Source organism: Bubalus bubalis, chromosome 11 (genome assembly GCF_019923935.1).
Source record: "Bubalus bubalis isolate 160015118507 breed Murrah chromosome 11, NDDB_SH_1, whole genome shotgun sequence".
In the NCBI taxonomy this organism is placed as follows: Eukaryota; Metazoa; Chordata; class Mammalia; order Artiodactyla; family Bovidae; genus Bubalus; species Bubalus bubalis.
Window position 1 is genome coordinate 99,759,974 of NC_059167.1, and position 27,465 is coordinate 99,787,438.

General features: G+C 43.0%; 1 protein-coding gene across 2 annotated transcripts in view; it reads right to left on the reverse strand.

The window, feature by feature from the left end:
* KCNN2 (potassium calcium-activated channel subfamily N member 2) overlaps positions 1–27,465 on the reverse strand; it is a 583,536-nt gene that overhangs the window by 491,738 nt on the left and 64,333 nt on the right. For both annotated transcript variants that reach the window (XM_044925506.2, XM_044925504.2), the window contains exon 3: positions 11,007–12,352. The gene's annotated coding sequence lies outside the window, so the exon portion shown is untranslated. The remainder of the gene's footprint in view (positions 1–11,006; positions 12,353–27,465) is intronic.

Sequence of the window (27,465 nt, forward strand, 5' to 3'; positions counted from 1 at the left end):
ACATGGCATGTTTTTGCTCCTCATCTCTTTACCTGTTGCAAAAAAGACTTGACTAGAAAAAGAGTTAACAGCTCATCAAAAAGGATAGGTGTCCAGAAGTGACAGCTCATTGGCGTCCTGCTTCTCTCAAGGTTAGAAAGCACACACACTCCACTCTATATGAGAAAAGACTGGGCTCTGCCTAACAGTAAAATAAAAACAAACTTCTTGGTGTTGACGTTTGCCAACGTCCAGGGATATGGTGGTGTTCAGTAAGATTATTGAAAGGGAAGAGCAGTTAAGACTAATATTGTATTTATATTGGAATTGATACTGAACACATGGCGAAAAGCAGGATGATGATCTACATTAATGGATCATTTCAGCCTCAGAATGTAATTTGCAAGTGTGAAGTGAAAGTCATTCAGTCCTGTCTGACTCTTTGCGACCCCATGGACTATATAGTTCACGGAATTCTCTAAGCCAGAATACTGGAGTGGGTAGCCTTTCCCTTTTCCAGGGGATCTTCCCAACCCAGGGATCGAACCCAGGTCTCCTGTATTGCAGGCAGATTCTTTACCACTGAGCCACAAGGGAAGCCCATAATTTGCCAAAACAAATTATATTTTGTAATTTGCAAAAACAGTATCAAAGTCAGATACCTCAGAGTATGTTTTAGTAAAAACAAGCAAACAAACAAAAAATACAGAAAAAGACTATGACATGGTGCCCAGATTCCTGAGCAGCCACAGAGAGTCAGGAGTACAGAGAATTAACTTCCTGGGGAGTAAAATTTCATCAGTGAGAAGTGAAATTAGAAGGAGCCGGGAAGCTAAGTTCCTCTTTTTCTCTTCTGTGCACTACACGAAGGTTTTGTTCCTTTCTGCAGTGCTTCCAGGGGAGCCCAAACACTGAGCCAGTGCAGAGTGACACAGCGTGTCTTAGCACAGCTCCCTGCTTTTAGACCGCAGCCGGTGTGGCGATACATAGCATTACACAGAATCACATCACGCACTCTTGTGCCTCATCACCCTCATACTCTGGGTTGCACAGCCCAGAAGAACTGATAGCACTCTAAGCACTGCCTTGGGCTCTGCTTTTTCAGAAAACCTAAGAGAAGGCACGGTTGAAGCTACTACGATAACAACAGTGAAATCTTTGTCACTATCATGAATAATTTTATTAACATAGTAATTTTTATTTCCCCTTCAAATATTCAGCAATATGGTTTCAGTTTGCATCGTACTTTGATCAGGATGACAAATAAGTTGTTCCTCATTCACACAGAACCTTCCAAAATGCCTCCTTTGCATTATTATTACCAATAAGTTCAAGAAATACACTTGTGTTTCAGCTATATATTATTCCAAAACCAATCACCCAAAATGAAATGACTTCAGGCAAAGATGAGGGGGGCTTGCCGGCATGGTTCCAAAATCCTGGTGACATCAACTGGGGTCACTCACTTCGCCAAATTTAGCTGTTAGCTGGACCAGACTAGAAGGTCCAAGAAAGCTCCTCTCATATATGTGTGCCCAGCTCCTTCACGCAGCGACTTGCTCTCCCCAAGGCAAGCTGGGGCTTCCTCACAGCAAACTCAGGACAGTCAGACCTCTCACAAGGAGGCTGGCTTCCAAGAGAGAGGAGCCCAGTGCCACCAGGCTACAAGCCCCAGATTTCACTGTCATTAAATTTCATTATTCAAAGCAAGTCAAAAGACAGAAAACTGACATACCCTCTGGCAACCAGGAAGAGAGCAGAAAGGAGGGCGTGTCGATGGCAGCCATCTCGGAAACTCTACCACAGTGACGCCCCCACTGGCCTATGGATTGGGATCACCTGGGGACCTTTCAAACCTAGAAGCACCCAGTTCACATCTTAAACCAATTAATTCACAATGCAGGAGAGGGTAGAACACAGGTATCCCGTTCTTTTTTTTTTTTTAAGTTCCCCAGGTGATTCCAACGTGCACACAAGTTTAGAAACACCCAATCCACTACAACTTTTAAGAGATTTAGAAAAGCTGAAGATGCAGACTGGCAATCCTTAGTTGCATGTGATTACGTGTCAATTCACAGCATGCTTTGGCTTTTCCTGGGTTTAAAATATAAGCCAAACACCATCACTTCAAAGTACCACAAAGCTACCATGATACACCAGTCCAGTCTGCCTTGGAAGATGACCAATCTTCTAGTTGGCCTGAAAGTTTAAGACTTTCAGTTTTAAAACCAAGACAATCAGGGTCCAACTGGATGGCTGGTCACACTAGCATTGCCTTCCCTCCCTCTGCAAGAAGAGTCATGTTCTTGTGAGTTTTGTTTCTGAAGTGCATTCTCAGTGTTAACACCTATGCTTCCTTGAAATTAATGATGTAGGCCAGTGCTGCCTGAAGTGTGGTCCATGAACCTGCAAGCATTTGCATCACCTGAGAGCTTGTTAGAAAATGCTGCTGCTGCTAAGTCGCTTCAGTCGTGTCTGACTCGGTGTGACCCCACAGACAGCAGCCCACCAGGCTCCGTCGTCTCTGGGGTTCTCCAGGCAAGAACACTGGAGTGGGTTGCCATTTCCTTCTCCAATGCATGAAAGTGAAAAGTGAAAGTGAAGTCACTCAGTTGTGTCCAACTCTTCTCAACCCCATGGACTGCAGCCTACCAGGCTCCTCTGTCCATGGGATTTTCCAGGCAAGAGTACTGGAGTGGGGTGCCATTGCCTTCTCCTTGTTAGAAATGGGGTCTTGAAAAATTCTAACAGACAGTATCTGAGATTAGGGCCTAGAAATCTGTGTTTTGAAAAACAGGAATTTGAAAAGCACTGGTCTGGCTTGTCCTGCTTTCATTTCCATCTATCTCTACCATTCCACATGAGGCAAGATCAGTTTCTATTTTTCAGTAAAATTATAAAACACAAACCAGAAAGATTCAATGCTAATTTGCCAGAGATGCCTTGACTAAGGGCAGCCAGTATCTTCAGACATATACATGATAATCACATTTTGGACATAGTGTTTGCCAGCCATTTATCTGAGGGGCTGTACAAAAATTGTTTATATTAACAATGGAGGCTGGGGTCTGGAATGAGGGGTGTGCTGAGCACAGCTGTTTGAAGTTGGCAAGGCTCTTCTCTTTTAGAACACATCAAAATTGTCGGTTACAAGTCAGGTGATAATTTTTTCTCCAACCTGAAAGGAAAAAAATCTTTCCCTGAAAGTTAAGCAGAAAACCAACCTTATCTGGGACTGGATGCTTGGTTTTCAATTTGAATTTACAGTAAAAATCATTTAGGTTTCAGTAGTTTAGAAAGTAGGTTCTGTTGAATTATCTTGAACTGAAGTTATTTAGGAACAATGCAAGTTCTGCTGAGCAAATTAACACCCTAAAATGTTAACCACTTTGAAACAAAAGGAGATTTGTTGAAGGACTAACCTGTTTATATTCAACTGATTTTAACAAGTCCGTATGAATTTTACCTGCACATGAGGAAACTCTCATCCAATTCACTCTGCTGGTACTACTACTGCATGAACTGAAAGTATAACAAAGATATTTCATAAAGCACTCACAATGTGGTTCAGACCTTTTACAATTCAGACCAGTCTCCCTGAATATAGAACGAAATTTTTAGTAGTATTTCTTTACCAGTCAATTAACATATAGCTTGATCCTCAATACACTGAAGCAAATGGAATTTTAAAATCCCTTTTGAAAACTCACCTTCGATAAAGTATGGCTTTTATTTATATTGTGTTTTACAAACATCATATTTAAATTAAAAAAAAAAATGACCTGTTAACCAATCCCCCTCCCCCTCACAAAATAATCTAATCCAAGTTATCCTGGTTAGAGATCTGGGGAGGAGATTGTTCCTTCAGTATTTCTGAACTGCTACAGGCAAAACCATCCTCTTGCTGCACTGCAGGCCTGGCAGGAGGTGTCTGAGATGCCCCACCCACACATTCTGTGGGCAGCAAAAACACCAAAAAACATCTTTCACAAAGATGAAAAACACAATAGATTTGAAAAACACATTTTCTCAGCAACAAACTCACTCTTCCGTGTTACAGTCACAGGACCAGTCTGTGAGATTTTACTTTCCCCAAGTAAATTTAAACACATAAAATTATTTGTGTAAATAACCATAAGCAGATTTCAATCAATGATGTAACCTGTATCAGAAGACTTCTATGAATTTCATAAATGACTTAACTGCAGTGAAACATCTCTGAGAAAGTGTAAATAAGTCATTCCATCTTTAAAGAGGTTCAAGTGACTCCTATATTCTTTCCCTTTTTAGGAGAAACATCCAGGAATACAACTGACTGAATCACTGTGGAACTGGGAAACAAAGAGATTCTTCTGTCACTTCCTCCACTTCCCCACTTCAAAAGCACAGTTAATGAACACAGTGCCTGTGGCTTTCTCAGGGATGCTGTTACAACCCTCCCCTGGGCTTTGCCTCTTGGCCAGTGGCCAGTACCACAATGGAGTCCTAGAGATCAGAAGGGTGGCCCAAGGCTAACTGAGTAGGATCAGTCATCAGTGTAAGTCTGTAGAGAACACAGGTCCCAACACGGAAGCTAAACCTGCCCCTCAAACCCAAGGAGAAAAACTCAGAATCATGACTAAAGCCCGGTCCACAAGGGTGGTGAACTTGACAGACCTCTGCACGGGGACAGTGGGAGAGGCTGGAAGGACAGATCATGGCCCAAGACAGCCTGACTTAATGTAAACACAAGTGGTCACTGGAGTCTTAGGTTGCATTCATAAAATGAGTAGTGATCACGACCTACCTTATACAGTTGTTACGAAAATCAAAAGAAAGAATTCAAAGTGAACCTGATTTGTGAAAGTGAAAGTCGCTCAGTCGTGTCGGACTCTTTGCGACCCCATGGACTATTCAGTCCGTGGAATTCTCCAAGCCAGAATACTGGAATGGGTAGCCTTTCCCTTCTCCAGGGGATCTTCTCAACCCAGGGATCAAACCCAGGTCTCCCTCATTGCAGGCAGATTCTTTACCAGCTGAGCCACCAGAGAAGCCCAAGAATACTGGAGTCATAGCCTATCCCTTCTCCAGTTGATCTTCCAGACCCAGGAATTGAACTGGGGTCTCCTGCATTGCAGATGGAATCTATACCAACTGGGTTATCAGGGAAGCCCGAACGTGATTTGTACATTGTAAATATATCTACAAATACCATGACTATTACTAAGACAGCCTGGGACCTGGGACACTTTACCTGCTTGCACCTGGACAAAGGGCTTCTCCGGCAGCAGAATACAAAGAAACTATAAGGGACTAAAAATAACTGTGGCTTGTGCAGTCAGAGAAAATCACAAACAGTAAGGTACAAACGCCACAAACCAACTGCCATTTCTGAGGTGGGAGGAACAAAAACAGCATACTGGGCATGATGCCTGCACAAAGCACCACCAAGGGTGTGGGCAGGCCACATAAGTCACCCGAACAGCCCAAGCCATGGACCTGCCGCCCTCCCTCAGCCCGCTTAAGGAACCAGCCCATCCTCCTGGGGTGCCAGCAAGGGCACCTGTTACTTGTTTTCATTCCCTTGTGCTGCAGCATGAACCGCAATAAAGCTTTGCTTGAAATTCTCATCTGGCCTCTTCTCAGTTTCTATTGACTAAAGAGTCCAAGGACCCAGATCGGTAACATTACTATGTTCACACCCATCTTGCCAGGGCTGGGCAGAAGTGGGGGTGTGGAGGTCTGGACCAGAAGTAATCCTGTGACTATGTGAATTGTCATTGTCGGTTTATTTGTCTGCCTTCCTAACCAGACTGTGATTTCCTTGAAAGCAGGGGCTGTGTCTTAGGCATCATTGCATCTCCATTTACATAGTAAGACATTCAATCACAGTTTATGAAATGCTGAATGAATAAATTCTGAATCCTCACTGTTATTCAGACTCCTGGCTGGCCAAGAATTATGTACAGTGGAATACTACATGGCATAATGTGAAGAATAAGACAGCAAATGCCCACATGCCCAGGAAATGTTTCCTTTGCCAAAAATGCCTACTACCTCACTGCCAGAGCACAGGCACCTCTGGATAAGGAGGCTTGATTCTCAGAATTAGAAGCATTTCCTTGAAGTTCATCAATAAAGAAGGCATTGACAATTAAACGTCTTAGAAAATATGAATATCTAAACTGTGAAAGTCACTCAGTCATATCCGATTCTTTGTGACCCCAAGGACCATACAGTCCATGGAATTCTCTTTACCAGCTGAGCCACCAGAGAAGCCCAAGAATACTGGAGTTGGTAGCCTATCCCTTCTGCAGTGGATCTTTCCAACCCAGAAACTGAACTGGGGTCTCCAGTATTGCAGACGGGAGAAGGCAATGGCACCCCACTCCAGTACTCTTGCCTGGAAAATCCCATGGACAGAGGAGCCTGGTGGGCTGCAGTCCATGGGGTCGCTGAGGGTCGGACACGACTGAGCAACTTCACTTTCACCTTTCACTTTCAGGCATTGGAGAAGGAAAGGGCAACCCGCTCCAGTGTTCTTGCCTGGAGAATCCCAGGGACGGGGGAGCCTGGTGGGCTGCTGTCTATGGGGTCGCACAGAGTTGGACACGACTGAAGTGACTTAGCAGCAGCAGCAGCAGCATTACAGGCAGATTCTTTACCAATGGAGTTATCAGGGAAGCCCAATACCTAAACTTTACAGTGACCCTATTTTATGCCGGGCACTGTGCTTAGAAGCTTCACATCATTACCTTCTTTAAAACTCACAATGACAACGTTAGGGAGGTTTTGTTATTTTCTGCATTTGACAGATGAAAAAAACTGAGTCTTTGAGAACTGACCCCCCTAGCTATTTGCGTTAGGGCCTGAAATGAATTCCAGTTGATTTTATTCCAAAGTTTACATTCTTAAGCAATACTGTATCCAGCTGTCCAAGGAAAGAGAGGACTTTGTGTGTTTATCTTTAGTGAGAAGGGGATGGTCTCATCCTGATCATCTTAAAGCCAAACAAAAAGGGGAATTTTTCCTCCTCCCTCCTGCTTTTCACAATCCCTGTGCAATGTCCCTTAAGCCAGTCTCTGCTCAGACCAGAGATACACCAGTGAATAGACACAAGGGCCTCGCCAAAAGGAAGGAGACGGGTAAGTAAGGAGACGTGAACTGCAATGTGCAAGGGTGGCGGCTGGGGAACTAGATGGCAGAGTGATGGCACGGTGGCATGGGAGAACCTTATCGGCACAAGCGTAGTCAGGGAGGTCAGCTCAAGCCTGGCTGTGCAGGGTATTGTGGGGGCCAGTGCTGCTCAGGAGGCTCCGCAGGATGATGGGATGGGGTATCTGAGATGGACAGGCCTCAAAGGACAGCACAGCTTGGGGTCTTGTGGACCTGGGGCATATAAGAAGATTGTGGCCAGCCCCAAGGTAGGTAGCTGGTGATTATCAATACGCCTATAATATACACTGGACTTGACACCAAATCTATGGCTCCATTGGTAACAACTCCCTTGCCTTTCCTTTGGTTCAGCCTCTGGGTCCTCTCTCCTCTTGCTGATTTCACCTGTCCCTGCCCCAGCAAGCTCTGCTGCGTTCCTGGCTGAGTACCTGTGCCAGCTCCGTGCTTCTGCATTGGCCTCCCTGACCCTCAGGGCTCTCCCGGCCATCCTTTTCCTTTACTCTCTAGTCTGTGCCATTTGGGGCTGCTGTGAATAGCTCTGGGTACCACATGGAACAGTGGCTCCAAGACCCTGGCTCACATCTTCCTAAAGGGTTGGCATCTCCATTAGACTTGCTTCAGCCTCAGGAGGAACAGGAAAGGACACAGCCTCAACTTTTGGACACCGGTAGGGTCATCTAGGACATTCCCTCCATGGTCCCTCGATTTCTCCACCTCTGCACTGTTGATGCATCCCTCTGGTATCTATTCAACCAATATTTATGGATAACCTATTCTACTTTACCCTCCTCTGAGGATTAAAAAAACAAAATTCCTCTGCCCCCAGGGAATTCACAATCTGACAGTGACAACTTAAGTGAAGGAATTTGGACTCAACCATCTACAGGCTTATACTTTCCACACTTAAGTCTCTTGCCGCAGATTGTCCTTCAAGGTTCACACTCAAACCAACTCCCTACCTGACATGTACACCTGACTGTCTAACAGAATTTCAAAATTAATATACTTAAAATAAGATTTTTTCCATTCGCTGTAAACAGCATCAATATCCTCACAGTCAAATAAAAAAAAAAACAAAAACGCAGGTGTCACTTTTGACTCCTCTCTTTCCCTAACACCCGTCTCTAATCCATCAAGAGGCCCTGTCCATTCTACCTTCAACATGTGTCCCGAATCCATCAACTTCTCTTCAAGTCCATGCTCATGGCACTGATCCCCCTGGGCTGCTGCTGACCCACAGAGCCCTGAGCGCCAATCTCAGAACAGTGCTCTTCCTCCAGGCCTTCAAAGCCCTGTGACAAGGACATTTCCTGACAAGGGAGCAAGAACTAGATTTTGACCTCCACCTGACCTCCAGGCTAGTGCCCGATGCAGTAAGTAACGTGCAGAAACACAGCTGCACCCACGCCATCTCCTCTCCTTTCTTACTACAGTGGCCTCTGAAGTGCCCTTCCCATCGTCTATTCTCCACACAGCCACAGAGGAGCCTTTGAAAACCTTAAATCCAATGTTATTTCACTCTCTCCTTAAAACCCTTCAATCTTTAGCTTGACCTACAAGGCTCTGCAAGATCTGGTTCCAGACCACCTGTCTGATTTGCTGGCCAACCCTGACTCTGGCTGCCCTCCTCATTCTGAGAAACATCAGCCTCCCTTTGCCAGACTGAGGTGTCTACTTCTGTTCTTTCCTACCTTTCCAACACAGAACACGGTTACTTCTGTTCTTTCCTACCTTTCCAACACAGAACACGGTTAGTCTTAATGTTTAATTCATCATTTACTTTCATTAGCTGCATGCGTGGCCTGTCACCTTTCATTATTTACAAGTTATTTTTAACAATGTAACAAGCAGATCTGGCCCTACCAGTCAAAACCTAGGTGAGACCCTGCCACTGACTCACCCCTAAGGAACCACATGGTCACCTGGCTTCTCCCCATCTAAGGTAACCACAAGTACAAATCTCAGAGTCTTATTGTCTTGCTTTCGTATTTTCATAAATTTCCTATTTTTGTATATGCATCTACATATATTCCTAAGTGGTAGGGTTTTTTGTTAATTTTCAACATTATGAGATTGTCTTGCGGTATGTAATCTTTCAGCCAATTTTCACTTAATATTCTATAGCTTGTATGCAATCATATTGTTATGTGTCACCCAGTTAATCCTTTTTGACTGCTGTATAATATTCCTCTTAGTGAAAATATTACACTGTTTATCTATTCCTTGGTGATGGGCATCGGAGTTCTCTCCAAACTTTCATTAAAATCAGACTGTTATGAATGTTCATATACATGTCTCCTGTTGAACGAATCCAAGAGTTTTTAATATATATAAATCTAGGAGTGAGTTGAACAATTGGATCACAGGTGTACAAATGTTCAAATTAGGGCACAATGCCAAACATTTCCCAAAGTCATTGTGCCAGTTTACATTCCCATCAGCAATGTTGGAAGGTCCTGTGCATTTACATCCTCTTAAATCACTTGATATTTTCAAACTTCTTAATTCAAGGCCAACCAAATGGGTTGAGTATCCCATGACTTTGATTTGCATTCCTGTAATTACTAAAGTTAATAACTAGTACACATTCACTAGCTATTTGTACTTCCTTTCCTCAGTGCTTTAAGGTCTCAGCCTGAAAGTTCCCACCACAAAGAGAATGTCCCTCTCTATTCTTGACGTGAAGGTCGCCACTCCCTAGTACAAACTCTGTTCTCTTTCCTTTGTGGCATCTACCACTGCCTGAAGTTATCCAGTCTATCTGCTGAATATATTGTTTGTTTCCCTTAACTAAAATACAGACTCCAAGGATTTTGGTTGCCTTGTTCATCCATCTCAGATAGATGGGCAAATATCTAAGGACACAGATATATAATAAAGAGTTGTGATCCAGAGTCTGATGTTCTGTGTTCCAATCGCAGCTCTCCCACTTAATAGTTGTGTGATCATGAACAAATTATTTAAATCTTCCGTTCCTATGTCACGTGTAAAAAATAATAGTAGTCATTACTTCTTGGGGTTGTTACGAGGTTTAAATGAGTGAATACTTGTAAAGTTCTTAGAACAATACCACAAACACAGTGAGTGCTTGATAAATGGTTACATGATTAATGTGTGATTAATTATCAGGCCTCCAAGGAGTGAGAGCATAGAGGCACCCAACTAGCCTGGATCTAAGACACTCCCTCTTCTTCCTCCTGTCCTGCAGACGTCCACTCCTGCAGCCTAGAGGAAAGCAGAGAGGTTCTCAGGGAAAAGCTGAGAGGCAGTTTATTTTTGAGAAAATGGTCTGGTCATTGAATACAGGAAGAAGTGTGCAGAGTGAGTGCTCAACAATGGTTGATGAATAAATGCTTCATAAACCATCAACCCATCACCCTATCACTCCAGCAGTACATTACAGTCACAACATTCCCGCCTCCCTCCCTGCCTTATGGTTCAAATTTTTGAAGAGAGAAAAGGAAACTTAGAAAGGAGGATGATAAAGAAAGAAAAGTAGGCTGCATCAGGAAAGAGGGGAGCAGGGAACTCAGTCAAGGGAGAAGGGAGGAGAGGTGGAAGAGAAGGAGGGGCGATGGGAAATTTCAGGTCGCACTGTGGCATCTGCGACTAGCCTAGAACCTGAACATGCCGAAAATAAGAACGTAAGGGAGTCTCTCCACCACCCACCCACCCAGGCGAATGTTTCTTTTTAACTTAGGAGCGGAGGCAGGGAAAAGATAAAGCAGAGAAGGCCTGGGAGGGTGAACGGGAGTAGAAGACCAAGGCAAACTTCCTTTCACCATCTTGGCTGGGAGAGGAGGGTCCCATTAAATCTGTGCCCCACCACCCCACCCCAGCCCCTGGCAATGCCACCTTCGTCTCCAGCTTACCGTGTTCTGCAACCGACAGCCCCGCTCCATTTGGCACCTTCCTCTTCTCACGGGGATAAATGCGGCCTCGGTTAAATGTACCAGGAGGCTAAACCCGAGTGAGACTCCATTGAGAATTCCAGCAGGTTCACCTGGAGAAACTGTTTCCATCTGAGAAGAAATCAGGAGTCCTGGCCAGGAACCAGTTGCCTCTCCGGTCTTCAAATTCCGGGACAGCTCGCGGCCTGGGAGAGCCCCGCGCCCCTCCCCGCTCCTCCTCTCCGGGGTCTCCGAGCACCCCCGGGGGAGTCCTGGCGCGCCGAGCGGCCCGGCCGGGTCCCTGCCGCCCAGTGGCGGCTGTTCGGGGTCCACCCTCCGGAGCCCAGCTTCCCCGCGCCCGGCCCTGCTTCAGCACCGACCTTGCTGGACGCTGAAACCGCTCGCAGAACGCCCTGCCGGGACGGGGGACTCCCTCTCTCTCCGTCCCTGCCTGGCAGGGCCGAGCCCGGACGGCGGGGGGCCGGGAAAGCTCAGGGTATTGCCGACCTTGAGGCTACCGAGGGGTGTGCATGCGCCGAAAACAACACACGCGCGCGCACACACACACACCTCGCTTGACAGTTCCCTCCCGAGGAAAGGAACTGTCCAGAGCAGCACGGGGGAGGGTACGCCACGCTGAAATAGGACAGCCAACATGATTCCTCAAACCAAATTTGGGATGGTTTTAAAAGATCTGGATTTCAGCCGCTCGACTTCAAGTCAGGGAACAAACCCCCTCTTGTGTATTTCAAGGCCGGATTTCAAGGGTTAACCAAAGCTCGAAGGGCAAGAGAAGGGGGTGGAGAGATCCCTGGTGGAGGGTTGCCAGGCCCAGGTGAGAAGCGTGTCTCCGTTTCCCTTCCCAGCCGGTTCGCCATCACGCCCTCCCCGCCGGTAGCTGTTTCCCGGAGCTACCCGGAATGGCGAGGGTTAAGGCGGCAGGCCCGCCGCGCAGGCTTCCCCGTCCGGGAGCGCGCGCCGCAGGCGGAGGGTGGGGAGCGGAGAGCCGGGGATCTCCAGCCCGCCCCCTGAGCAGGGCGCTTCCCGCCCCGCTCTATTTATAGCTCACTTCCAGCAGCGGCGGGGAACTCACCAAGCCGCGCTCAGCCTTTGGAGCTGGGAGAGCCTTCCACAGATAGGCTGTTTTCCTGAATTCTGTGAATGGCAAAATGTCTCTAGCGTTCGGAATCTTGTTGCTACTGTTCAGTATGTCTTCACACGTTTCCATTTCCAATTTTATTTATTTTTAAGAGAGCCAAGAGGATTTTGATACAGTTGAATTGCAGGCAGGCAGTTTATCATGCTGGAGACCTTCTGTTATCAGCTGCCTAGAAAAAAAAAAAAATTCCTCCGTGGATTTACAGGCTTCAGGCTTATTTCATATTTTCTGCAACACTCAACCTGTCTGGGTTTTTAATCAGTCACATGGTCATCACAGGTTCGAAGTGACTTCAAGGGCAATGAAGAATCATATCCTTTGCTATCTGATTGCCTTCTTACCAGGGGTCTCAGAGCTGGCTGTCAGCATAATACACACCTCTGGCTGGTTTCTGGGTCAAATCCCACAATGACACCCCTTCCCCTATTAAAAAACAGGCCAGTTACGGTGTCATATATGGGTTCTTGGCCCCAGTGGATACTGACACAGGAGAAAACAACATCTGAGTCCCACCTTTAGCATAGCATGGAGCACAGTGCACCAGTCTGGAAAGCCCTAAACTGATAGCTGCCTTCCAACCCCCTTCTTTCAAGTACTCCTTCCCAAAACAGTTCTTGAGCCCCCGGGGCTGTGCAACTCCCCGGAGGACTCCTAGGTGCTTCAGAGGAGCATTAAACATCTGCCCTCACAGACCTTAACTAGAAGGGCTCTGTCGGTCCACTAGGTGTGGGGGGAGCGAGCGTGGACCCCATCACAGGGCACTCCTCCAGGTCTGACTGGAGGTGCTAAGCCCATCCAGCCTCACCTCTTCTTCCCTTTCACTTTCAGGGTTTTTCCTTTAAAACTCATCCCCAAAGAGTAAGAGGTTACTATTTATTTCACTGTATTTAATCAGAACAATTCTAAAATAGGGCATATAATTAATTTTGCAGTTATTTGTAGGCTGAGGGGAAACTCTTGCTTTAAGTGTTTGTTTTTGCTGAAACACTTTTTCCTGTATTCACTTTCCGGCCTTACTTAGAACAGAGAGGGTACTGGATGTATTATTTCTGGGATGAGTCAGGACCCAGGAGTGAATCGGGGAAATGTAAGAGAAGGGCTCCAGAGTATCAGTCTTGAGTTCAACCTCTTGTTGAATTTATTTTGTGTGCTGCACTTCCTTATCTGTAAAATATGAATAATAGTGATAGTAAATACTCTGAGGTTCTAGTGAGTTTTCATGTGCTAATCTACTTACATTGCTTAGACCAGTGCCTTGCTTAGACCAGTGCCTGGCCTGTGATAAAGCTCCATAGACATAATATATGTCTTACATAATATATGTACTGGAGTTGATTTGGTTGAATTTGTACACACAAAGAGGCATTTTGTCTATGTAAATCCATGATTTCCTTTGCATTGTACTAAAGCAGAGCCCCAAAGGCATTCCATTTACTGAAGTCCCTGGTCGCTGACCCTGCATTTTCTTCTTCCTGAGAAGAAAGCATCCCCTCAAGGCTTTTAAGAAGTGCTGCTGCTAATCTATAGAAGATATCCTCTGATACCTAGGGTACAGAATCACCTGCTGATAGTGCTTCACTGCTGTCCTGGGAATCATACTTTATATATGAAAGGTATTTTTTTTTTTTTTTTTTTTTTACATAAAAACACTCCATGAAGGTTTCCAAGGGACCATGAAGGGGAAGTCCTGAATATTCATTGGAATGACTGATGCTGAAGCTCCAATACTTTGGCCACTTGATGTAAAGAACTGACTCAGTGTTAAAGACCCTGATGCTAGGAAAGACTGACAGCAAGAGGAGAAGGGGACGACCAAGGATGAGATAGTTGGATGGCATCACCGACCCTATGGACACGTGAGCAATCTCCGGGAGGTGGTGATGGACAGGGAAGCCTGGAGTGCTGCAGTCCATGGGGTCACAAAGAGTCGGACACGACTGAGCGACTGAACTGAACTGATGAAGGGGAAGTATTTCTGTTTACGAAGCTTAACACACAGGTTTGTACAATATATTATTTCCCCTCCTAAAAATTAGGCTTCAGAAGATAGGAACTGCGTCCTGTAAAGAGTAGTCCTCTGACTGAAAGGATTAGTTAGCAACCCCAAGTTCGTCCTCCCTTTCAAAAGAAGAGAACCTGTCATTTTGAGACATACAGCCAAATACGCTCTGCTCGATCCGGCCAAGGAGCTATAAAATACATCGGCATCTGGGAGCTTCCAAAAAACCTCCCCAGAGATACCTTGGTGGTGGTGGTTTTATACTGTGTCAGCCTAGCTCAAGTGGAGCAGTGTTTCCCAAGCTCCCCTCCTCTAGTTTGGTCCTGGACTAGGATGGGCTCAGGAGACATTCCCACAAGGTCAGGAAGGCAGAAGTGCAGCGGCAGCCATGGCTACACTAGGAAGGTCACAGGAAAGTCGGGGGCCCTTGCAGCTGGCGCACCGTGTCACAGATCCGCTGGCTCGTCCTGTCCTGTCAGCATGACAGAGCAGCTGGGCCTGCCGCAGTCCCCTCCCTGCTGGATCCTGCTGCTTCTCTAGCTCCTGGACAAGGTGGGTTAGCTGCATGACAAAGCCAGCTTTCCACCAGCCTCCTTGCAGCTGGAGGCTTGGAGGCAGTTAAAGATGAATGCAGCTTCTACTTCCTCTGCGTGGGTTCCAGGGCATCCTTGTTTCTCTCCCCCAAAGTCTGTGCCATCAGGGTTTTGCCAGAGACACAGAACCAGCAGGAGATACAAATTCAGAGAGTCATTACGAGGAACTGTCTTCCACTGAAAGCCAGCTGTCTGTTAGGTAGGCCATCAGGAAGGGCAGGCTGGACCTCACAGACATGAAGGGAAGCTGCAGTTGGGAGGTGGAATTTCTTCTTCTGGGCAGCCTCGGTTCTGCCTTTTGACGGATTGAATCAGTCCTACCCAGATTACCAAGGATAATCTTCCTTACTTAAACTGATTATAGACTTCAGTCACAAATACAAAATCCCTACACAGCACCTGGCTGAATGACAGGGGGTGGCAGCCTTACCAAGGTGACACATAAAACTGACCATGAACACGTCCATCTTTCAGATGGCCTGCCCTGCTCTCCTCAGGCTCAGCACCCATACACAAAACCAGCACAGCAGAACAGAAACAGTTTAACCTATACCCACAGTTTGGAAGGTCAAGTCCCTCAAATAAATCCCCTATTTACTTCACTCTTACTAGTCCTGCTTTTCTGATCACACCTGACTGACACTGACTCAGTAACATTCATATTTTACCTCTTTCTTCTCTTTCCAAAATCCTGCTGTCTAGAATACAGATATGATGGACAGACAAGCCAACCTGGATAGGAGGACAAGGGCCACACTCCAGGGATGGTGGAGAGCTGAGCAAGAAGGACCTGAAACATGCAGATTGCTGGCTCACCACCCCTGAGCAGCCTATCTCTGCATGTCTTTTATAAGAGAGAGAAATCAGTGTCTTTTTAAAGTCACTGCTGTGTTGGTGTTTACTATTGCTTTCAACAAAGCCCTTTCTGACTGGTGTAAGTGCTACATCTTCCACGGAGAGATATACCACAAGTAAACATCAATTGGAAGACTCAGTGTTGGAACATCATGCCCTGAGGTAGGGGGAAGGGAAGTCAAGAAATGATTTGATTTGATTTTCATCTGCTTTTCAGGTGAAATCTGTTACAATTAATCTTACATCTGACAAAGGCAGTCAGACACTCTGAAGACGTAAACCAAGCTTCTTTAAATTTCCAGCCCTCAAATGTCACGTCTGCAGAATAAGACATTTGGACCAGATGGTTTCCAGTATACTTACAGATCTGACGTGTGTGATATCAACTGAGAACAGGACACCCAGAGGAAAGCGGTGCTTACCAGGACAGAAATACTGTTTGTCAGAAAGGCAAGTGGAACTATCAGGTGGGAAATTTTCTTTCCAGAAAACCTATGCAAACTGTTTTACATGAATTATCCACACCTACCCTGAGCCCTCCCTGTACATGGCTTCCCTGGTGGCTCAAATGGTTAAGAGTCTGCCTGCAATGCAGGAGATCTGGGTTCAATCCCTGGACGAGGAAGATCCCCTAGAGAAGTGAATGGTAACTGACTCCAATATTTTTGCCTGAAAAATTTCATAGACAGAGGAACCTGGTGGGCTACAGTTCATGGGGTCACAAAGAGTCAGACATGACTAAAGTGACTTAGCATGCACTCATTAATATGTTGTTGTTGCTAAGTCGCTTCAGTCGTGTCCGATTCTGTGCGACCCCATAGACGGCAGCCCACCAGGTTCTGCCATCCCTGGTATTCTTCATAGATAGTGAATATCTAAAAAGGACTAAATGTTTTTAAGTTATAAAAAAGTTGTTATTCATATTTAGGCACAATGTTTGAACATGGGTCAACTAGCCAATCAAAGTATTAATATTACCCTCTTGATCAGCTAACTTACTCAAGAATTTTGGGATAGCCAGAAAGAAGAAAAAGGGAAAACTATAAGAGCTGAATCAGTGAACTAAAATGGACTGGAATGGGTGAATTTAACTGAGATGCCCATTATATCTACTACAGTGGGCAAAAATCCCTTAGAAGAAATGGAGTAGCCATCATAGTCAACAGAAGAGTCTGAAATGCAGTACTTGGGCACAATCTCAAAATGACAGAATGATCTCTGTTTATTTCCAAGGCGAACCATTCAATATCATAGTAAATCCAAATCTATGCCCCGACCAGTAATGCTGAAGAAGCTGAAGTTGAATGGTTCTATCAGGACCTACAAGACCTTCTAGAACTAATACCCAAAAAAGATGTACTGTTCATCATAAGGGACTGAAAGGCAAAAGTAAGAAGTCAAGAGATACCTAGGGTAACAGGCATTTTGGCCTTGGAGTACAAAATGAAGCACATCAAAGGCTAACAGAGTTTTGCCAAGACAATGCACTGGTCATAGCAAACACCCTCTTCCAACAGCTCAAGAGATGACTCAACACGTGGACATCACCAGATGCTCAATATCAAAATCAGATTGATTATATTATTTGCAGCCAAAGATGGAGAAGCTGTATACAGTCAGCAAACACAAGACTGGGAGCTGACTATGGCTCAGATCATGTAATCCTTATTGCCAAATTCAGACTTAAACTGAAGAAAGTAGGGAAAACCACTAGACCATTCAGGTATGACCTAAGTTCTTTACAATTAAACAGTGGAAGTGACAAATAGATTCAAAGGATTAGATCTGATAGAGTGCCTGAAGAACTATGGACGGAGGTTCGTGACATTGTACAGGAGGCAGTGATCAAGACCATCCCCAAGAAAAAGAAATGCAAAAAGGCAAAATGGTAGTCTGAGGAGGCCTTACAAATAGCTGAGAAAAGAAGAGAAGCTAAATACAAAGGAGAAAAGGAAAGGCATAGGCATCTGAGTGCAGAGTTCCAAAGAATAGCAAGGAGAGATAAGAAAGCCTTCCTCAGTGATCAATGCAAAGAAATAGAGGAAAACAATAGACTGGGAAAGACTAGAGATCTCTTCAAGAAAATTAGAGATACCAAGGGAACATTTCATGCAAAGATGGGCTCAATAAAGGACAGAAATGGTATGGACCTAACAGAAGCAGAAGATGTCAAGAAGAGGTAGCAGGAATATACAGAAGAACTGTACAAAAAAGATCTTTACGACTCAGATAATTATAATGGTGTGATTACTCACACTCACCTAGAGCCAGACATCCTGGAATGTGAAGTCAAGTGGGCCTTAGGAGGCATCACTATGAACAGCTAGTGGAGGTGATGGAATACCAGTTGAGCTATTTAAATCCTAAAAGATGATGCTGTGAAAGTACTACACTCAATACGCCAGCAAATTTGGAAAACTCAGCAGTGGCCACAGGATTGGAAAAGGTCAGTTTTCATTCCAATCTCAAAGAAAGGCAATGCCAAAGAATGTTCAAACTACCGCACAATTGCACTCATCTCACATGCTAGCAAAGTAACGCTCAAAATTCTCCAAACCAGGCTTCAACAGTACGTGAACCATGAACTTCCAGATGTTCAAGCTGGATTTTCAAAAGGCAGAGGAACCAGAGATCAAATTGCCAACGTCTACTGGATCATTGAGAAAGCAAGAGAGTTCCAGAAAAACATCTACTGCTTTATTGACTATGCAAAAGCCTTCGACTGTGTAGATCACAACAAACTGTGGAAAATTCTGAAAGAGATGGGGATACTGGGCAACCTTACCTGCCTCCTGAGAAATCTGTATGGAGGTCAAGAAGCAGCAGTTAGAACTGGACATGGAACAACAAACTGGTTCAAAATCAGGAAAGGAGTACATTAAGGCTATATATTGTCACCCTGCTTATTTAACTTATATGCAGAATACATCATGCAAAATCTGGGGCTGGATAAAGCACAAGCTGGATTCAAGATTGCCAGGAGAAATATCAATAACCTCAGATATGCAGATGACACCACCCTTATGGCAGAAAGCGAAGAAGAACTAAAGAACCTCTTGATGAAAGTGAAAGAGGAGAGTGAAAAAGTTAGCTTAAAACTCAGCATTCATTCCATCCCTGGGAGGAGGGAAGAGGGTTCAGGATGGGGAACGCATGTATACCTGTGGCGGATTCATTTTGATATTTGGCAAATCTAATACAGTTATGTAAAGTTTAAAAATAAAATAAAATTAAAAAAACAAACAAACAAAAAAAAAAACTCAGCATTCAGAAAACTAAGATCATGGCATCCAGTCCCATCACTTCATGGCAAATAGATTAGGAAATAATGGAAACAATGAGAGACTTTATTTTTTGGGACTCCAAAATCACTGCAGATGGTGAATGCAGCCATGAAATTAAAAGATGCTTGCTCCTTGGAAGAAAAGTTACGACCAACCTATACAGCATATTAAAAAGCAGAGACATTACTTTGCCTACAAAGGTCCGTCTAGTCGAGGCTATGGTTTTTCCAGTAGCCATGTACGAATGTGAGAGTTGCACTATAAAGAAAGCTGAGCACCAAAGAATTGATGCTTTTGAACTGTGGTGTTGGAGAAGACTTGAGAGCCCATTGGACTGCAAGAAGATCCAATGAGTCCATCCTAAAGGAAATCAGTCCTGAATATTCATTGGAAGGACTGATGCTAAAGCTGAAACAACAATACTTGACCTACCTGATGCAAAGAACTGACTCATTTGAAAAGACCCTGATGCTGGGAAAGTTTGAAGGCAGGAGGAGAAGGGGACGACAGAGGATAAGATGGTTAGATGGCATCACCGATTTCGATGGACATGAATTTGAGCAACCTCCAGGAATTGGTGATGGACAGGGAAGCCTGGTGTGCTGCATTTCATGGGCTTGCAAAGAGTCAGATACGACTGAGCAACTGAACTGAGAGAGGAAACATTACCTTTAGATTGAGTGAGTAATGCTTCTCTTGTTCATAGGATACAGGTTGTATAAGGATAGCAATCTTTGCCTATTTTGATCACTAATATATCTTAGAATGGCAACCAATATAATGCAAGCTCTCAGTAAATGTTTGTTGAATAAATGAATGATACCAGTGTTATATCCACATTTGGTTGGAAGGAGAACTTCAAATTAACTGAGTAAACCAGTTAGTGATTCAAGTGCTGCCAATTCCCAGCCAAGTAAATTTGGTCTCATTAAACATTATTTTAATTTCACCTCAAAAAACCTAATTCATGAACCACAACTTCCCAATCCAAATGGTAACCTATAAAGATGCTCAAGAAATTGTCACTTTTAGGACAGAGCTAAGGGCCATAGACAACAATGAGCAAGGGATCTCTTCCTAAGAGTATTTTCAGGGCCTTACTAATGAGCAGTCCTCACTCCTAGAGTATGTGGCCCTGACCATATATGCCAGTGGATTTCAGAAAAGGTACAAAGAAACACTATTGTGTATCTTTCATTTTTTTTCATCACAAATTAAAAGACGCTTACTCCTTGGAAGAAAAGTTATGACCAACACAGACAGCATATTAAAAAGCAGAGACATTACTTTGCCTACAAAGGTCCGTCTAGTTGAGGCTATGGGGTTGTTTATTACTGTTATCCTTTTTCATGCCACCATATATATTGCATATGTGGCATGAGGCCAGGTGAGGTAACTTGTGTTTTTATTTCAGAATTCTTAGAATCAATAGTAATCACAGCTGAATCTGACAACCACTACACATTATCCTTTGATAGGAAGAATATTTTGTATCATTCATAGATCCTGGACTTTGATCTTAATGCCATGATTGATTGAGAATTTGAGATTATCTCAATTGTTAAGGGTCCACTGAATGCAGTCCATCCCATGAAATTATGTGGCTATGTGAAATGTGAGTGAAAATACGTCCCTTTGGGGCAGAAGCATTTAATTGCCAGGGCAAGAAATTTCTACCTCTCTCCCCCTCTACTAAATTGCACCCTAAATAATCTCACCCTACTCCAGTACTCTTGCCTGGAAAATCCCATGGATGGAGCCTGGTAGGCTGCAGTCCATGGGGTCGCTAAGAGTTGGACACGACTGAGCAACTTCACTTCTTTTCACTTTCATGCATTGGAGAAGGAAATGGCAACCCACTCCAGTGTTCTTGCCTGGAGAATCCCAGGGACGGGGGAGCCTGGTGGGTTGCCGTCTATGGGGTCGCACAGAGTCGGACACGACTTAAGTGACTTAGCAGCAGCATCAGCAAGATGGTTTTGCCTCCATCAAACTAAAATGATCTGATGCCTTTTGCCAACCAACTGTGTGTATCTAGCTTAAGTGAGAAATACAAATTTTCTGTTTCAAGTCACTGAGGAACATTTGTTGTTCTTGTTATTGTTAACTCATCATAACTTAGCTTATCCCAGTAAATGCTGGTTTATTAAGTGATTCTGTAGAATCTGAATTGTTTGGAAACTTTAATACCAGCTCTAGAAGTTATACCTGTACGAAGTGCAACAGTTAATACTTGTTCATTATTCACCTTCCCTGATAAGCTACAGACTTCACGAGGGTAGGGGTTCTCTTGTTAATTGCCATGTCCCCTATGCACCTAATGCAGGTAAAGTGGGTTCACAACACCTAGTTTAAAAATGAGTGTGTGCTGGACCATAACAAATTAATGCTATTACACTCCATTTCATTATCTTAGGACAACAACTTGATTCTGTTTCCACAGTCATATAAGTAGTAATATTACTGCTACTTTTGTACTTCAAAATCATACATATCTTAAAAAGAGAAAACACTTATCATATCAATATTTTTCATTTTAGATACTTAGCCAATCCTGCAAATAAATACTAAAATTACCACACACACAAAATTTATTCTCTTCAAAAATGGATAGATGGTGAAATAATACTACATTTTTCACCCTTTCCAAAAGAGACAAATACTTGTTCCTAGTAAACATGAAAAATATAGTATAGAGTAAATGACGTTTTGCAGAATATCAAATAGTAACACATATAAAAAAGTATACTTTCTAGACAGCAGTGATTTTTTTTTAAATGTAGTATGATTACAGTAAGACTAACACAAGCTATGCTATACTGACACAGGACATGTTATTAATTTATAATTCTATGAATGTTTCCTCTAAAATGTAGTCTTTGATAATTGATTAAAGTAGTGAGTCAGTAGATATTTAATTTATACTTAGAGAAATTGCTTTGACAAGGTTAAGTTTTATTAGCTTGTTGGTCAACTTGTATTTTGATAACTGAATTCAATTTTTGTAGCCATTCCTAGATCTATTATGATACAGTATCATATTAAGCCAAGTAGACTTTGAATCTTCATTTTCCAAGATAATTTACATGAAAATTTAAGAAAATTTGCCTTATATTTTCTTTAATTTTGAAAGAGAATTTATTCAAGTTCTTTTTTTATGTACTCTTTACTAAAGAAGTAAAGAACACAGAATTTTAAAATAAAAAAGAATAAAAACCTTTCTCTAACATATATAATTAGTACCTGCTGCTGCTGCTGCTGCTGCTAAGTAGCTTCAGTCATGTCGGACTCTGTGCGACCCCATAAACGGCAGCCCACCAGGCTCCCCCGTCCCTGGGATTCTCCAGGCAAGAACAATGGAGTGGCTTGCCATTTCCTTCTCCAATGCATGAAAGTGAAAAATGAAAGCGAAGTCGCTCAGTCGTGTCCGACCCTTAGCGACCACATGGACTGCAGCCCACCAGGCTCCTCCGTAGGTATTTTCCAGGCAAGAGAACCAGAGTGGGTTGCCATTGCCTTCTCCGACAATTAGTACCTATATTATGGCAAAACTAATATAATTTCTTATAAACATCTGAAGCTAACATTTGCTAGTTCTATTTCCTTAAATAATAACACTCACTGAATTGTTTGTATAATAGTGAATCCAAACTTCTGGGCTCCCACAATTTGCTCCTTACAATGAGGTAAAGCTGAAAGATACATGGGATACTTTTCATTTTTCTGGGACCTGACCCAAGGTCAACGGTAATTCTTTTAATCAGCTACAGCTGTGCTGTAACCTCCACTCTGTCTAAGCCAGGGCAAGTACTGTCCACCCAGAGAAATCAACACTAAGAGGAGTTGATTTCCCAGCAAAAGCAATGCAAGACCTAAGAAAATAATGGCTCTTAAAAGGATGACAGGAAAGCAGCCATCAGATTTCCCAGGTGGCTCAGTGGTAAGGAGTCCTCCTGACAGTGCAGGACAGGTGGGTTCGATCCCAGATTCAAGAAGATCTCACCCGCCGTGGAGCAATAAAGTCCGTGTAGCACAGCTTGTGAGCCTGTGCGGGACGCCCGGAGCCAGTACTGAGCCCACTTACCACAACTACTGAACCCAAGTGCCCTGGAGCCTGCGCTCCACAGCGAGAGGGCCGCAGCAGTGAGAAGCCCGCACACTGCAGCTAGAGGGGACCCCCCCCCCCCCGCGGCCCTCACTACAGGTGGGGAAAAGCCCGCGCGGCAGTGAAGACGCAGCACAACTAAAAATAAATATTTTTTTAAAAGGTAACCATCAAGCTGCAATTGAATACCTATTAACATTATCATTCAAGCCTCCCCCCTCAAAAAAAAAAACAAAAACAAAACACAGAAATACTGAAACTTGGTCCAAAAAATCAAGAAAAAAATTAAATAAATACTATTTGGCAAAACGTGAGTGGGGAGGGTGAGGAACGAGCTTGAATAAAAACAGTTTCCTTATCGGCAATCTCTCACTAGAGAAAAGAAGCCCGATGACAGAGGAATAATGATCACAGGAGGAAGGCCAGACCCGTAGAAGGGACAGAATGTACCCCGTGGTAAACACAAAGGCGGGGTATCCACAGAGCTGTTATTCTGCAGCATTTCCAGGACGATGTGAACCTTTTTCCAAATGTCAAATCCCAAGAAAATCAGCTGAGAAACTTGAGAAAATTTGGAAAAGTATAATTCTGCTCTGAGGCCTAGGGTTTAATCAACACAGATATGTCATGATTATGTTATTTAAGGAAATACAACTGGCATGTGTTAGTTTCAGGTGTTTGTAAGAAGTTATATTACTGTTTTGCTACAAAATAGGCTCAGAGGAATCCACCCAGGGCAAGCAAGGTGAGGAAACACTAGCAGGTGCCCGGGGTATGGAAGGGAGAAGTCACCGCTATCGAATTCATCCTGCGTGTTACACTACGGTGTTGTAAGTGTGTCTCTGTGGTCCCGTCTGTTGCCATCAATGAGTCATTCTTGCAAATGAAATTAAGGAAGAAATGTATATACATAATATACTCCATCCAAATCCTTTAAACAGCATTTAAAAAAATAACTTTTGGTAGCAAAATAAGTCGTTAAACTGGCAAAGTTGACACGTGATTCTGTGAAGTAGTGTTAATCTGGCTAGGATATTGGAACATTACATTTTTTTTTAAATACCCAATAAAGGTTGCTTGGTTTTTCCACTGTTTGAATTATTCAGTATAGGCTAGCATTAGAGGGAATGCAAAGCAAAGATGTGAATGTTGAAGGTTGTGAAATATTCCTTTGTAAAATCAGAAACTGATCTAAAATCCAAATTAGTAAAACAATGTATCAATTCCAACAACAACATTAAAACCAGGGCAAGCAGAAAACGTGTTTTATCTCCGTGCAATCATTATAGAAGGACATAAAGGACAGATACACTAACACCCACTTAAACAGACTTTTGGATTCGCTCTTAGAAATTTGACTAATGTCAATACAAAATTAAAATTTTCTATGAAGATATGATATATTTTTACATATTATGATTGAACCATAAGAAACTGAGGGTTTTGTGTATGCAGATATATGTATGTGTACAAGACTGTGTCTGTATGGCTGGGGAGAGAGGAAGAGAGTAAAAATACAGCATAATGTCAAAAAATACCATGGGCTGTAGCTGCGGTTGCAGATAGAGTGATGCTCAGATGAAAATTACACCTGTAATTGCTTATACTAGAAGTGAAGACTTTTTCTAACATTTCACATAGTTAGAAAAAGAAAATACAAAAAACCCAAATGATGTAGAAGTGAAATAGTAATATCAGAAATAAATACAATGAAATACTACCATATAATAGAAAGGATCAACAAAATCAAAGTCTGTGCTTTGAAAAGCCTAGTTTAAAAAATTATTTGTCAAGATTAATCAAGAAAAAAGGAGATATGAATAGACAACATTAGTAAGGAAAGGGGAGAGAGAACTCTAGATGGAACGGATTTAAAAGATAAGAGCATATTATGAGCAACTTTATATCAACACATTAAAGATATAAATGAAATGCACACATTCCCAGGAAAATATAAATTACCAAACTTATTTAAGAAGAAAATTAAAAATCATTAATTGCTTGAGAAATTGAATCAGTAGTAAATATTTTTCCTTGAAGACAGCATCAAACCTACATAGCTTTTTGCTCAAGTGCTACTAAACACTAGAGTTAATAGAAATAGTTACAGAAATAATAATAACACGCTTAAACTTTTAACAAGGGGAAAAAGAAAAAATACAATCCAACTCATTTTATAAGACAAGTATAAATCTGATATAAAAATGTGACATACTATAAAAATAAAAATTTCTCATATTTAATAACTAAATAGACATTTCTCCAAAGAAGACATACAGATGGCTAACAAACACATGAAAAGATGCTCAACATCACTCATTATCAGAGAAATGCAAATCAAAACCACTATGAGGTACCATTTCACGCAGAATGGCTGCGATCCAAACGTCTACAAGCAATAAATGCTGGAGAGGGTGTAGAGAAAAGGGAACCCTCTTACACTGTTGGTGGGAATGCAAACTAGTACAGCCACTATGGAGAACAGTGTGGAGATTCCTTAAAAAACTGGAAATAGAACTGCCTTATGATCCAGCAATCCCACTGCTGGGCATACACACTGAGGAAACCAGAAGGGAAAGAGACACGTGTACCCCAATGTTCATCGCAGCACTGTTTATAATAGCCAGGACATGGAAGCAACCTAGATGTCCATCAGCAGATGAATGGATAAGAAAGCTGTGGTACATATACACAATGGAGTATTACTCAGCCATTAAAAAAATACATTTGAATCAGTTCTAATGAGGTGGATGAAACTGGAGCCTATTATACAGAGTGAAGTAAGCCAGAAAGAAAAACACCAATACAGTATACTAACACATATATATGGAATTTAGATAAATGGGAACAATAACCCTGTATACGAGACAGCAAAAGAGACACTGATGTATAGAACAGTCTTTTCGACTCTGTGGGAGGGGGAGAGGGTGGGATGATTTGGCAAAATGGCATTGAAACATGTATAATATCATATATGAAACAAGTTGCCAGTCCAGGTTCGATGCACAATACTGGATGCTTGGGGCTGGTGCATTGGGATGACCCAGAGGGATGGTACAGGGAGGGAGGACGGAGGAGGGTTCAAGATGGGGAACACGTGTATACCTGTGGCAGATTCATGTTGATATATGGCAAAACCAATACGATATTGTAAAGTTAAAAAAAAAACAGAAAAAAATATATATATTAAAAAAATAATATATATATATAAGTATTTTTCTGGGCTCCAAAATCACTACAGATGGTGACTGCAGCCATGAAATTAAAAGACGCTTACTCCTTGGAAGGAAAGTTATGAGCAACCTAGACAGCATATTCAAAAGCAGAGACATTACTTTGCCAACAAAGGTTCGTCTAGTCAAGGCTATGGTTTTTCCAGTGGTCATGTATGGATTGTGAGAGTTGGACTGTGAAGAAGGCTGAGCGCTGAAGAATTGATGCTTTTGAAGTGTGGTGTTGGAGAAGACTCTTGAGAGTCTCTTGGACTGCAAGGAGATCCAACCAGTCCATTCTGAAGGAGATCAGCCCTGGGATTTCTTGGAAGGACTGATGCTAAAGCTGAAACTCCAGTACTTTGGCCACCTCATGAGAAGAGTTGACTCAATGGAAAAGACTCTGATTCTGGGAGGGATTGGGGGCAAGAGGAGAAGGGGACGACAGAGGATGAGATGGCTGGATGGCATCACTGACTCGATGGACGTGAGTCTGAGTGAACTCCAGGAGTTGGTGATGGACAGGGAGGCCTGGCGTGCTGCGATTCGTGGGGTCGCAAAGAGTCGGACATGACTGAGCGACTGAACTGAACTGAACATCCCTCTTGGTCTCACTAAATGCCTTTGGGTTTGAAGGTCCTTTTATGACATCAGGTTTGTTTCAGTTTTCTTTGAGTATGCATTTGTTTTATATATCTTTGTTTAATCTTACACTTCTCTATCATTTTGTTTTAAATGTATTACAAATGAAAGAAGTACTGGATTTTTAACCTAATCTCACTGTCTTTCAGTGGGGGATTCAGCACTTCTCATTTATTACAACGGCCAATATATACATGGATTTCTTTCCACCATCTTATTTTTACTATTTAATAAGCTTTAAACAACAGAATGGGAAAGACTAGAGATCTCATCAAGAAAATTAGAGATACCAAGGGAATATTTCATGCAAAGATGGGCTCAATAAAAGACAGAAATGGTATGGACCTAACAGAAGCAGAAGATATCAAGAAGAGGTGGCAAGAATACACAGAAGAACTGTACAAGAAAGATCGTCATGTCCCAGATAATCACGATGGTGTGATCACTGACCTAGAGCCAGACATCTTGGAATGTGAAGTCAATGGGCCTTAGAAAGCATCACTATGAACAAAGCTAGTGGAGGTGATGGAATTCCAGTGGAGCTAATTCAAATCCTGAAAGATGATGCTGTGAAAGTGCTGCACTCAATATG